The following is a 13,377-nucleotide window of genomic DNA, read 5'->3' as shown; positions in this document are numbered from 1 at the left end:
AATACTTTGGTCAATATGACCTATATTCTGGGTTGTTTCTGGGTTGATCTAAACAAAATCAACCCTGGTTATTTTGTATTGTATGAACCATTTTTTGGAACAAAAGTACTTGTTTTGCAGAATTGCCCTGAACAGAAAACATAAACATTATTAAATTTTTGTGGGGGTTGTTTTTTCAAAAATACACCAGACGTAAGGTCAGTTCAACCCAAAGATTAGGTTGATCCATTTTGACCCAAACTTGGGTTCTTTTAACCAAACTGCTGTTGAGTCCTTCAAGATTATTTGTTAGGAATGCATCACAGGACTAGCACCTGGCACGTTACCTTTCCATCTGGCAGACTCATTAAGTTCATTCAAAAGCTTCTTGCTCGGGCTTTGCCAGCTCTACCTTTGGCCCAATTGGCATATTCAAGAGCCCCGCCTCCTGAGCCGTCCTGGTTCATTCTTTTTTGGGGAATTTTTGGGTTTAATGCAGTACCTCATTCAAAAAGTTTGAAAAAGAACGATCAAAGGAAGCAATAGCAGTTGGCATCAGGCTGGCATTGAGTCCAAATGCAGTGATTTGCTACATCGGCCGGCGGTGAAATCGAGAAGCCGTTTTGTGTGGTAGGGCTGACATGTTGTGTCTCAAAACGTGTGGTGCTACCCTGCAGGACTGACAAGTGATGGCCCTGCCACGTTTGGACTGCCGCCGTCCCCTGTGGGATTTTACGTTTACACCGTGTCACTCACACACACACAAACACACACACACCAAGGTTTTTTTGATATGTTCAAGTCCATTCTGGTAGCTATGGGACTGTTAGCCTTAGTTGGCCGGTCCAAGTTGTCCCTAGGTGTAAATAAGAAAGTGAGTTGTTTGTCTCTCTGTGCCCTGCAAATGGCCGACAACCAGTTCAGGGTGCCCCCTGCCCACTGCCTGAAGATGGCTGGGATAAGCTGCAGCACCCCAGCAACCCTATTCAGGGTAGGCGGCACAGAAAATGGATGGATGAGACTGTTAGCCCATTTGAGAGACCAGCACAAAGATCGGCGTCCACAACTCCAGAGGAATTGCTGATTTAGATCAGGCGTCAGGATCCTATAGCTCATGAGCCAGGTGTGGCTGGTTTTAAGAAAACATCTGGCTCAGACAAAATACAGTGGTAGCACTTTATAAGAGGACGTCTACACACGAAATTTACGATACCCTAGTTTTTTTTTTAATCTCATCGTAATTACTTCACAAAGGAAAGTTCAGTTTACAAGCAGTCCCAGAGACTACCAATAGAGACCGTTAGAGACCGCTCACCATCAGCATCAGCTTTTCCGAGTTGGCGCATGCGCTTCCCACCATCAGACGCCTGATCCCACCACCTTGTTTATATTACTAGCAAGTTCACATCCCTTTTTTGTGACCCTACCCATGAGTTCTGAGAAGGGAAATGGTAAGATGTTTTCCTTGAAACTAAGGAGAATGATGTCAATTGAAATGAAGCAGGATGTAACAGACAATCATGGTGTTCATCTGAGTGACCTAGCTAGGGAGTACGATCGGTCAACATCTCCCATTTGTCCCTATTGAACCGGAAATATATCATCAAGGCTAGATAACTGGTTAGGTGTGTCACTGCATATTGCGACCCACTATTCATGGCAGGATGGAGAGACTTGGTATTGTGGATACGAGAGAAGGAGCTAGCAGGAGATAGCGACACCGAGAGCAGAAGTCACTGTCTATTCACAAAGACCTACAACTTTAGACAGCGTCAGGTACAACTGGAATTAATTTTAATGACTCGTTTGAGAAATTCAAGAAGACGACTGTGTCTGTGACTATGGTTTGGCATAAGGAAGCAGTGAGTGCAGTTACAAAGCCGTGGAAGAGCTCTTGCAGCACTTCACTTCATTGAAATAAAAGAAATAACATAAAAACAGCATGCTGCAAAATTGTGTGTATGTTTATTTAAAGTATCAGTAACTTTAATTTTAAGTGTACTGTAAGAGCTTACATATCGTCAAAAATCGTGCGCCGTCACTCCTCCCGCACACTTCCCCTCTCGATTTACACACCTCCGTGCCACAAACACATTTTCGTTATGGTGACTCCCTCATAATAAACTTGCACTTTATTTAATTAATACTATTTATCCCTTTACTGTATTTATTTATGTTTGATTACTATTGAGGCCGGGTAGGCAGTCCCACATTTCTACCACTAGCGGCAGGACCGCTGTAACATTGTTTTTTACTGTTAAGGCTGGTAATCTGAGACATTGTTTTGATTTTTCCCTGCCTCTTAGTGAAATAAATGAATCACAATCCACATACGCCTTCTTGCTTTTCCTAAATGTTAAATGTGTTTATTGACGCAGAATCGCTGATTTCTGAAAAAAAGAGTGATAGAAACAAAAAAATATGTGGTTGAAATGCATTACAAGCACCCCTAGGGCATCATGTTAATCTGTTAATAAACAACGGGGTAGACTGCTGGAAGTGTGAATTTCCCTACGGGGATGAATAAAGTATCTATCTATCTATCTATCTATCTATCTCTATTGCACCTCCTGTTTCATTTCTGAAAGAAAAAGAGCCACACCAAAATTCTCCTTCAGGAGTCTTACGAGAAATGTTCCCTTCTTCAATCCCTTTTGCTTGCCTCAGGTTTTACACACTGGATTGTTAGAAAGTAAGGAGAAGAAGTGTGGGGGGAAACAGAAACTGTAAAACACATAAAAATGAATGCTATAATGATGTGAGATATGACAAATTGTGAAATGATTGATAGAAGAAGCATCTAAAGTTATTTTAGGGACGGGCCCTTATAAGCCTTTTGCTTCAACCCGTCATCCCTTTTTTCTTTTCAGGAGATTTGTTCATTTTGTGATGTGATGTTTATTGCAACATGATTAAAAAGAAAATAAATAAACAACAAATACAAATGCCAATATTCCTTTCTTGTATTTTTTTTGTTTACAATTGCATGGTTACAAGGAAATTATAATCCCTCTTTGGTGGTCGTTTTCAATGCAAAATGAATTGGTGCTTTTCGAAATATTTTTAAGAGGAAAACTTAAATGTTCCACCAAAATTTGAACTCAGAAAGCTGGATTCACAGTCAAAAGGGTTAACCACTAAAACATGGAACCACTTTAGGGTTATACGCGTAGCAAAAAAAGAAAAAGGTCTGGAGGACAGATAATGCAAACATGATTCTAAAGGGAAGGACTATCCTGGAGGTGAAGGTAATTTCACCTGTATGAAACTACTTAGTCACATTTTTACCAAAGAGCAGGCTTGGCAGTTTTAGTCAAATTAGTTTTTGATTACTTGATTGACATTTTTTTTTGTTTTCTCCCCGTTCATGCAAATAGAAGGTAACAATGAAATCACATCAACAACTTTATGAAACAATTGAGAAATGCGAGAAAAAAAAAATGGCTGTCAGTCAGAAGCCAGAGCTTATCTTGATCCCGTCCCATTGACAGTGTTTCACAGTAATACTTTCAGAAAACCAAAAGATTATGACAAATGACTGTATTACATGAAAAAGGAATCACATCCCATTATCATTGTTACATATCGGATACACCTTGACAGGGTCACACAACATTTTTCTTTTTTAAAGATAAACAAAATCAACATAAACCTTATTATGAAAAATAAAACATCTAAAGATGATACATTTTCACCAAACCATGTGATTCAACACAATCACACAAAAAGACAAAAACTATTTGGAAATATGGATGTATGTTTTCTATTTATTTTATTTTCCACCCTTCTGAAATATATGAAACGGTTCATGGAGGCAAGGATGCAAAAAGTATTTAGTATAGATGAGTGGTCTCCAACGTGGTGCCCACGGGCACCAGGGTGTCCCCAGAGGACAGCTAAGGTGCCCAAAGACCTGGTCTGAAATAAGCTCACCAGCGCTGGATCAGTTTGATTTTCAAGTAAAATGAGTCTATTTAACCCCACTTCCAATAATTAACTAGGTGCTAACAAAGGACTCACAAGTCAAACTGGGTTGCTTTTGTGCTATTTAGTAAAACAAATAAGTAGCTCTCAGCTCGAAAAAGGTTGGAAACCCCTGGTGTAGATCGTGAAAACAAAAGTGGTAGTTGTCGTTGTTATTTTTACATTTCAACAGTGTCCAGAGCAGGTGTTGCTGAACCGAGTTGACCAAAGACTGGAACAGAGTCCTAATTAAGGAGGATGTTTGGTGTGCTTTTGGGGATGGGTGAGAGTTCAGAGTTCAGCGGCACCCTGACCTTCTTACAAATTGAGCGGGAAGTGGAAAGGTCATCTGAGGGCGAGTTGAAAGACTGAAAGGAAAGCCGAAGCCCCGCAAGAAGTTCAGCAAACGCAACCGAACGACTCCTCATTGAATGCAAGATCATCCAAAGCAGAGGAGATCAAATGTATGCAATGTCAGGGAATGCAATTGAACCGAAAAGCCTTTCCGATTTTTCCCCTTTTGGGGGATTTTCGACTGCAAATTGTTCTGTGCTCGTCAAAAGTTTGTTCCACTTTTTTGTTTTTTTTCCATTATCATTTTTTACGATCCAAACACATATTATCTTTAAAATATCGTCAGCGTTGCAGCTAAGATTTTCTTTTGATTTGATTTGTTTTTTGTTTTGGCTAGCATTACTACGATTATTATGGGAAGACTCAATTTGTATTTCGTCAGTGCTGACATCCATTCACATTATATTTTAGATTAACATACAGGACATTATCAGGCATATGCTTGACTTTTAAACACAGTCAAATCAAAATCAGAGAATTGAATCGAATTGGCTTTATTGTCATTAATAACAATGTGGTTAAATATTGTATGCAATGAGATTAAAAACTGCTCTCCAGGGTAAAGATGAAATAAAGACTTTAAAAAGAAAAATAAGATAAAAGACTGTCAGGATAAATAGGCAAAAATATTTACAACATGGTAAGTAGAGACTGACTTAAATTATAATAATCGTGCAATAAAAAAGTATGCATTGTAACACGAATGCAACGAAAAATAGTGTAATACATACCGCATCAACAAAAATTCCCAAATAAACAAAGGAAGCCATAAACTGATACCAGATAACTAAAAAAAACCTGTTTTTTGGGCAATTAAACTTAATTATGTTCCAAAATTTTGAGTAGGCCTGCTTTGTTCACATTCACATAGTAATAGTGATCTGTGCATCCCTTTGAGACTCTTTGTGATTAAAGGTTATACAAATAAATATGACTCATACATTGCTTCAATTGGGGCTTTCATTACACAAACTCTATTGCGATGACATTTTGGTCTTTGTCCGGTAAAGGATTTAGCATTTCTTAGATATTTGTATTGATACTCATTTTGATATTTATGTATTTATTTTGATTTGTTCTAACCTTATTTTTAAGTTTTCATTTTATTTATGTGCATTTCTACAATGACAAACGCATCCATTATTGAAATAATGTATTGTACATTAAAACAATATTATATGGCAGTTTGAGGTGAAATTATTTGTATGAAAAGTACTATACAAAAACATAATAATTTGATTTGAACAGGACCATCTATCTGTTGCATTGTTTAAAATGCACAATTAAAACCTTCCCATATCAGAAAGTCAATGTTTTTTTTTTTGTGCTAAAAAGGTCCTGGTCAAAATGATCTACTCAGTGCGCCAAGTATCTTCAGCATTCATTCGTCTACATACCCATTAAATAAATCTGATGGATGGACGACCACTGTTATTCCTTTGGTCCAAAAGGATAGTAAACCCCAGCCACAGACGCCAAAAACTCCAAAGTACTGCCATAATGCCTAAAATGTAGCAGCTGGGATTTCCTCCTCCTCTTAATCCACAAATTCAAATAAATTTCGAAGCTAGCAGGACAACAATCATGGCGTCATGACATGATACAATACAACCAAAGTCCACTACATGAAGTCACAGTACGCAACATTTGTGTCATAACATATTGAATAAAGAATATTGCAATAATCATGTTGTTATTTATTATTGTTAGAGTGTTGCTTACGAGACATTCATAGACGTTCGTACATGTGACATTCCATTGCATTACCCATTTATTAATTTATATATTATATGAGAAAGGGCCAAATAGAACAAACAGCAAGCAGAGACTGATCAGATGTTGAAAAGACTTAAAGTGATGCATATAGTCTAGAGATCCTAATTGAACCTATTGAAAACCCAACAAATATAATTTAATATGAGCAGTTGAATACAGCTATATTTTCCATGGCTCCATCAGTTATATTCAATTTTCAAAAAAGATTTAGCATAAAAATCCCCATGATATTAAATTTAAATTATAGGGCACCTTTAGTTTCTATTCATGCAAAAGCAGGCAAAATGTATCTAGAAAAGAAAAAAAATATATATATACTGTATAACAGAAATTTTGTATCATTAGCGCACCTGATTTTTTTTATACGACTGTATTAAAATACAAATATAACACTTTCATTATGGATAAGTAAAATACAGTAACAAAAATAAACACCGATTCTTGGTGTACAATACGATAGTAAATAAAGATCATCTCAGGGGCCATGGAAAATGTTCTCGTGGGCCGGATTTTACTTTAAATGAGTTGTATGACATTTTCAGAGTGAATCACCAAGTATTTTTATTGTGTGAAAATGCAGATTTATTGCAAAGTTGCTTTCTTAAAGTTGTTTTCCAAAAACATGAAGTTTAATTTAGTTTCGTGCAATTGTACGGACCAATTTAGCTAGATTAGTCCGTCTCTACCATTGTGGGGGGTTTTCAGGACAAAAACAAAGTGGCATACGGAATTCTCAATGATATGTTCTTGTTATGCAGTATATTAAACGAAACATTTTAATTCAACTTAAAACAAACATTAGCCAAAATCAAACAGATACTAGCACATAAAAAGGAAACAATCAAATCTATTGAAATGATACGGAACAAAAGAAAAACAAAACTAAAAGAAAATGTGGACAATATGTTGCAGTGATCTCCCCAAGTGAACTACATTTTTCAAGCATTTCGAGTTTTGCCATCCCGGGGTGAAACATCAAACCCAAATAAAAATTGGTAAAATAATCTGGATACACCTATTATATGCAGGGTTTTTAATTGCATTTGTATTCTGCTTTTGAGCAACATCACTGTGGGCTGATGTAGACACTTTAGCTTGACGTAGAAATACTGCTGATTCACTTTTGGAAATGTTTGCATTTCAAACTAAGCGAAGTTAGACTCTAAAATTTTACATTGTTGAAGTTTTGGAAATTTTCATTGACTCTATTGAGGCGAAAATCTGTTGAAGATCGACTGAGAACTCTTCCAACTTTTTCATTGAATTTCTAAGCAAAAACACAGGGCTAAATATGTTGCATAGCTCTTATTTGTAGATGGCGTCGCATTAAAAACAGATGAATGAATTGGGACAACGTAAAAACAATTGGGCCACCTCAAAGTTGTTCGAAACAATGCTATTTCAAGGAGGACTTTCCATGCTTTACACCTGCAATCTGGATTTTTTTCAAAATCCCAAATAAGCAATAAGTCTTATTTCCCCTTCCTATGTTTTATTTCTGGTAGCAATTTCAAAACAAGCAATACCGACATCCATGGCGGCATGCTGGCGCGCTGACTTCCACCCGTAAATGTTTGTTAACACAAACACAGTCTGACATCAGTGCAACATTTTGGCCCAAAAAGCACATATTACTCAAATTAAACCAGAATGAAAATATAAAAGAAACAATTTTTAAAATTCAAAATCCTACAACTTGAAGATGTACTGAAACTTAAATCACTTATTCTGAAACTTAAGCATCAACTCCCAACAACCATTTAACTGTTTTCTACAGAGCAAACATTCATCATCTCAGGGAAATCCATAACTTCAAGTTCATAAATCCTTGAACTTTGAAAAGCCATCGTGCCACCTGGAAATGTATTAATTTATGGAATGATTTACATTAGTACTATAAAAATGTCCTTAATTTATATCAATTTGAAAAATTAAATACAGTACTATACATATATTAGGTAAAAATGCATGAAAAAGGATTAATATATCAAGAGTTTCTTTAAGTGTTATATGTTATTGGAGTAGCGAGGGGTATCATTGAAGGTTTAAAATATAATTTTTTTTCTACTTTCCTTTTTATTGGGTAAGGTTCTGTTTTCTTGTTTTGATTTTCAATTTGTCTTCCCCGCAAGGAAAAAAGTGGAACAGCGATAGGCACAAAAAGGCTTCGGTTTCAGTCTACTCCCTTTGGGCACATGTTTATGTATTATATGATTGTACCATACAAATGTTTTTTGTGTTTGCAAATATTCTGTTGTTGTTTTTTTTTTTATTAGTGGTTGATGTTTTTTGTGCTATGCCTAAATAAAAAGCCAAAGACACACAACTCAGAATAACAGAAACACTCACTTGTGGCACTCAAGGGTGAAGGGTGAGGACGTCAACTTTGGTCCTGATGTTCTGCTAAGGCTCAATTCTAATAATTATACGGATGTTATTGCAATATTTCTTGTTTAACTATTATGATGATGCACCTTCAACTTTGGCCATCTTCCAAGCAGCACCTTGTAAATATTTTTTGCCTATTTGTTCTGACATTTATTTGATCTTGTTTTTCACTTTTAAGCCTTTATTACATGATTATCCCGGAGTGCCACTTATAATTTAATTGTAAGTAATGGTTACTAAGTAATTATCAAATACAATAAAGACATTTCTTATTGTGTTTTTGTGATGAATGAATGAATGAATGAAAAATTTATTTTGAACATTATAAAATAAAAACAGGACAAAAAACAGTGACTCAACAAAAAAAATAATGTTAACATAACATGTTTGAAAAGGGGTAGTAAGAAGCAGACGCTTATTTTCCCTACCCCTTCATCTTCCATATTAATTACATGTTACAGATAGCTCCTCTTTTGTGTCTAAATATAACAAAATCTCACGGATATAACACATATCCTGCAGGACTGACATATTACGTAGGTCAAATATCAAGAATTATAATAATAACAATAGTCACATATTTTACACACTAATCATTGTAGTACCCATCTTTTTAACGTTAAAATGCTCTTAGTCACTAAATATCATTATGACACCAATGATAATAACAATTGCAATAATAACAGTTATGATATAATAATAGTAACAATAACAACAAGGTTAACTATAGTTGTAAACGCATATTTCCAATCTTTAGTATAACTCATACCCTATTTTCTTCATCTCTGTATTCTGCCAGTAATGTTTTTTTTTGTATTTAAATTTGAACACGTGAATAGTTGGACATTGTTTGATCTCGTCTTGTTAATTGTTCCAAAGTACAACAGCCACTTAAGTCATAATTTCCCACTTTCTGAGTGAACAGTTTTTTGATGTTTTCTGGCACTATGTTTTCGTTGACCTTAAATAGCAGTTGTGAAGTGAAAAATTTGACTAAATCATCCAATTTTAATGATTTGGCCTGCAGGAATAAAATATTAGTATGATCCCGATATCCTACCCTGTGTATGGTTCTGAATGCACGTTTTTGGAGGATAAAAAGGGGTTGTAGTGAACTTTTGGAAGTATTGCTCCAGACTTCTGCACAATATATGATGACATAATTCAGACAACAGATCACCCTTTTTTCTTAAAGTTAATAAAAATTCCAAAATGTAACTGCTAAATGTAAACTTTAAAAAACAAAAAAAACAAACTTATTTTGGGCTGTACTGCATTTTTGAGTGAATCAGAATTTTGTATTTACACAAAGAAAATCAAATTACGTTTTCACCTGAAGAATATACAGCGTCATCCAAAATTATGGCATTTCTCTCTTTGCCAAAATTATGTAATGGACATCTCAGTTGTTTTTAACTGCATTTACGGACGCTTGAAAATTGTAGAGTCCAAACCTTAACATGGCACATTCCATTTTGTAGCGGTTCAATGCAAAATATGTGAGCCAGTTAAAATTAATGAGCAAAGCAAATATATAGTATAAAAATCTTGAGAACAAATAGAAAGAAATTCGCATTATGTGATCACGGTTGAAAATAAAGACTTAAATATTTCACTCATGTACAGTACAGAGACAGAAACAATTACAGACACACACACACTTGCACACACACACGCGTCAAGCCAAATTCACAAACGTTTTGTAAAAGGTTTTACATTTTATATCATATCTATAATAACCAAGTACACAAATATAAGACTAGAATTATTGAAATCAATTACAATATTTGTATTAAAATTTAAATTGAGGAAATAATTCGTAAAAATAAGTTATTTTTCTCTCTGTTACACACCACAAACACACGCATACAAAGTTTGATAAAGTGAATATAAACATACTCCTAAACATGAATAATTTCAAAAATAATTTTATTTTGTAGGAACATTAAATGTTAATGTATTTTATGACACTTTTTTATGATAACGAACATCTAGCATCGCTTTTGTCAGTACGCGCAAAAACGTCATGCTAAAGATTTCACACGGTTTTTGGAATTTAATTCATGCAAAAAATATTGTATAAGTAAATTCATCATTTAGTTCATATTTTTTTATGGAGAGCAAACCAATAGGAGCATTATGAGGATAGGTCTAAAAAATATAGGGAAAAATGGAAGCTAGCGACACTATCTTGTCTCAAGCGCATTTTCACTTTTGACGTTACGCACTGCCAACTTTCGTGACAAGCTAGCTAGATTTTTGCTGGCGACATGAACCTGAACGTTTGGACGTTTTCAAACAAACAAGAGCGCGAACGAGAAAAAGAAGAAGTAAAGAGTAGTCATCGTATCAGCTCGTGGATTGGTCGAAAGGCAACGGTGCAATCCCATTGGCCGGAGGCGAAACTGCCCGTCTCCCCCGCCCGTCGTCGAAAATCGCGTGCGAAATCCAGGCATCGACTAGCGTGCGAACACGGGGGGTTTCAAGGGGCGTCGTGACCTTCCTGGGCGGAGGCGCCATCGCGCATGCGCCATGCTAGCCTTCCGTGACTACGCTAATCGCTAAGCACGGATCGTTGCCGCCGCGTCCAATTCCATTACGCTGACTGCCGCCATTTTGGCTCGTATTCACTTTGATTGAACGCTCGCGTCCCATTGGCCTGTTTATACATTCCAACCCCCCTACACCTACCAAGATACACACACAGGAAGTTGGAGGTCCGATCACCTCGTTTTTCAGGAATTTCTGTGATTTTGATTGACAAGCCCTTGTCTTTCTTCAAGAACGAGAAGACCGCAAGATGCCCTCACCCTGACCCTAAAAGGAAGTATTTTAGCTTTACAGGCCATAAGGTCAAAGAGCAGTGTCGCGGTCAGTAGACGCTTCGGCCCCTCCTCGGCCCTCACGAACAACAAAACACAAAAACAAACTTTCCCTCTGACAAACACAATGTCGACTAGTCAGCATAAGAAGTCATAAACAAGGTAGCAGCTTCATTTAGAATGTTACTCACAGGGGTTATTTTAGGTCACCAAAAAGAAAAGACTTACTTTAATTAACATTGCTTAACACTGGTTTTATATAGGAATATGAAAGCCAAAACCTTGTTTGGGTAATAAAATTGTGGTAAAGTGCTGTCACCTACTGATATGCATGAATGTTTCAGTTACCTGGCTGACCACTAGAAAAAAAGGAAATACTGAACCAAAGCATGCTTTTTTGCAAAGAAAAAAATTGGGCAATTTTCTGCAGCACACTAGACAAGGTCTCAGGGCACACTAGCGCGCCCATGCATGTTGGTTGAAAAACGCTTACATAGTGTTGGCATAGACTAGCAGGGTCTCGTCGTGTGTTCAACTTCTGAGATTCGGATGTGGACGAAGAAACAAGATCTAATTAGAGCAGTTCTTTTGAGGACTTTTATTACACAGAAACAAAATAAGAAAGAAACAGAATAATCTGGTCTTGTGATTGGGATAAAGTCCTCCCTTTTAAAAGCATCGAAAAATGGCTGTCCACCGTTTTCATTGGAAAGAGGCGTGGATTGCCAAAAATGAAAGATTTGACTTAACAGAGATGGGATTTTCCAGTCCAACTAAGGGAGGGACGTCTTCACAAGAAACCTTTGTTCTTACGAGATCTAACTGGATTATGCAAATTGTGTTATAAGACTAGGACAGATTTATCAGAACACTTGTTAGAAGCATTACTAGGAAATTCCTAAATGAAAGGATACATTGAAACATCAACTGAACAGCATAGTTAAATATCTCATCTCATCTCATTAGCCGTACCGCTTATCCTCATTAGGGTCGCGGGGGGGCTGGAGCCCATCCCAGCCATCTCCGGGCAGTGGGCAGGGGACACCCTGAACTGGTTGCCAACCAATCGCAGGGCACACAGGGACAGACAACTCATTCGCTCATTCACACCTAGGGACAATTTGGACCGGCCAATCCACCTGAAATGCATGTTTTTGGAACGTGGGAGGAAACCGGAGTGCCCGGAGGAAACCCACGCAAGCACGGGGAGAACATATAAACTCCGCACAGGAAGTCTGGAGCTGGATTTGAACCCACGACAGGTTCCCATGACATGAACTGTGCCGCACAAGCGCTAACCACTGCGCCGCCGTGCTGCCCTATAGTTAAATATTTCATTCAAAAATATGGATGAACATAAAGTGCATGTATGACAACTAAATCAATAGTATGACTATCTAATGTAGCTGAAAACCTCATGCAATAGTGACACATTTTATAATCTAACAATAGACAGTTGGAAGACAAACAAGTCAAGTCAAGTCATTTTTATTTGTATAGCCCTTAATCACAAAGAGTCTCAAAGGGTTTCACAGGATATTACACATACTATTTTTTCAGACTATTATTAAACCATCCCCTGATCTGGAACCAACATAAGGGCAAGGAAAAACTTAAAAAAACCTCGACATGAGGAAAATGAAGAAACCTTGAGAAGGGACCGCACATGTGGTATCCCCCTTCCAGGATTACCAGACAGCAAAGGAGGTTGCAATCACAAATAATACAGAGATATTGTCCACGAAAAGTATAGGTTATTCATATGCTATAGAGTAGAAGTGAGTTTTAAGCTTAGATTTAAACATTTCCACTGAGGTTGCAGATCTGATCTCAGGGGGAAGAGCATTCCACAGCACCAGTGCCCGGGTGGAGAACGCTCTCGAACCAGCGGAACATTTTTCGGCTGTTGGGATCACCAGAAGACCGGCGCTCTCAGAACGAAGGCTTCGGACCGGAACATAGGGGGAAATCAGATCACAAAAGACATAGATGTCAGGAGTCAGACCAAAAAAAGAAAGAAACACCCTAGGACAGAAAATTAAAAAATAAGGAAGAGAAAAAACAAGATTATCAATACAAGAAGTCAACATGAACT

This window comes from Urocampus carinirostris, chromosome 13, assembly GCF_059441175.1.
Source record: "Urocampus carinirostris isolate Australia breed hairy pipefish chromosome 13, RoL_Ucar_1.0, whole genome shotgun sequence".
Lineage (NCBI taxonomy): Eukaryota > Metazoa > Chordata > Actinopteri > Syngnathiformes > Syngnathidae > Urocampus > Urocampus carinirostris.
Note: the sequence above shows the minus strand (reverse complement) of the source record.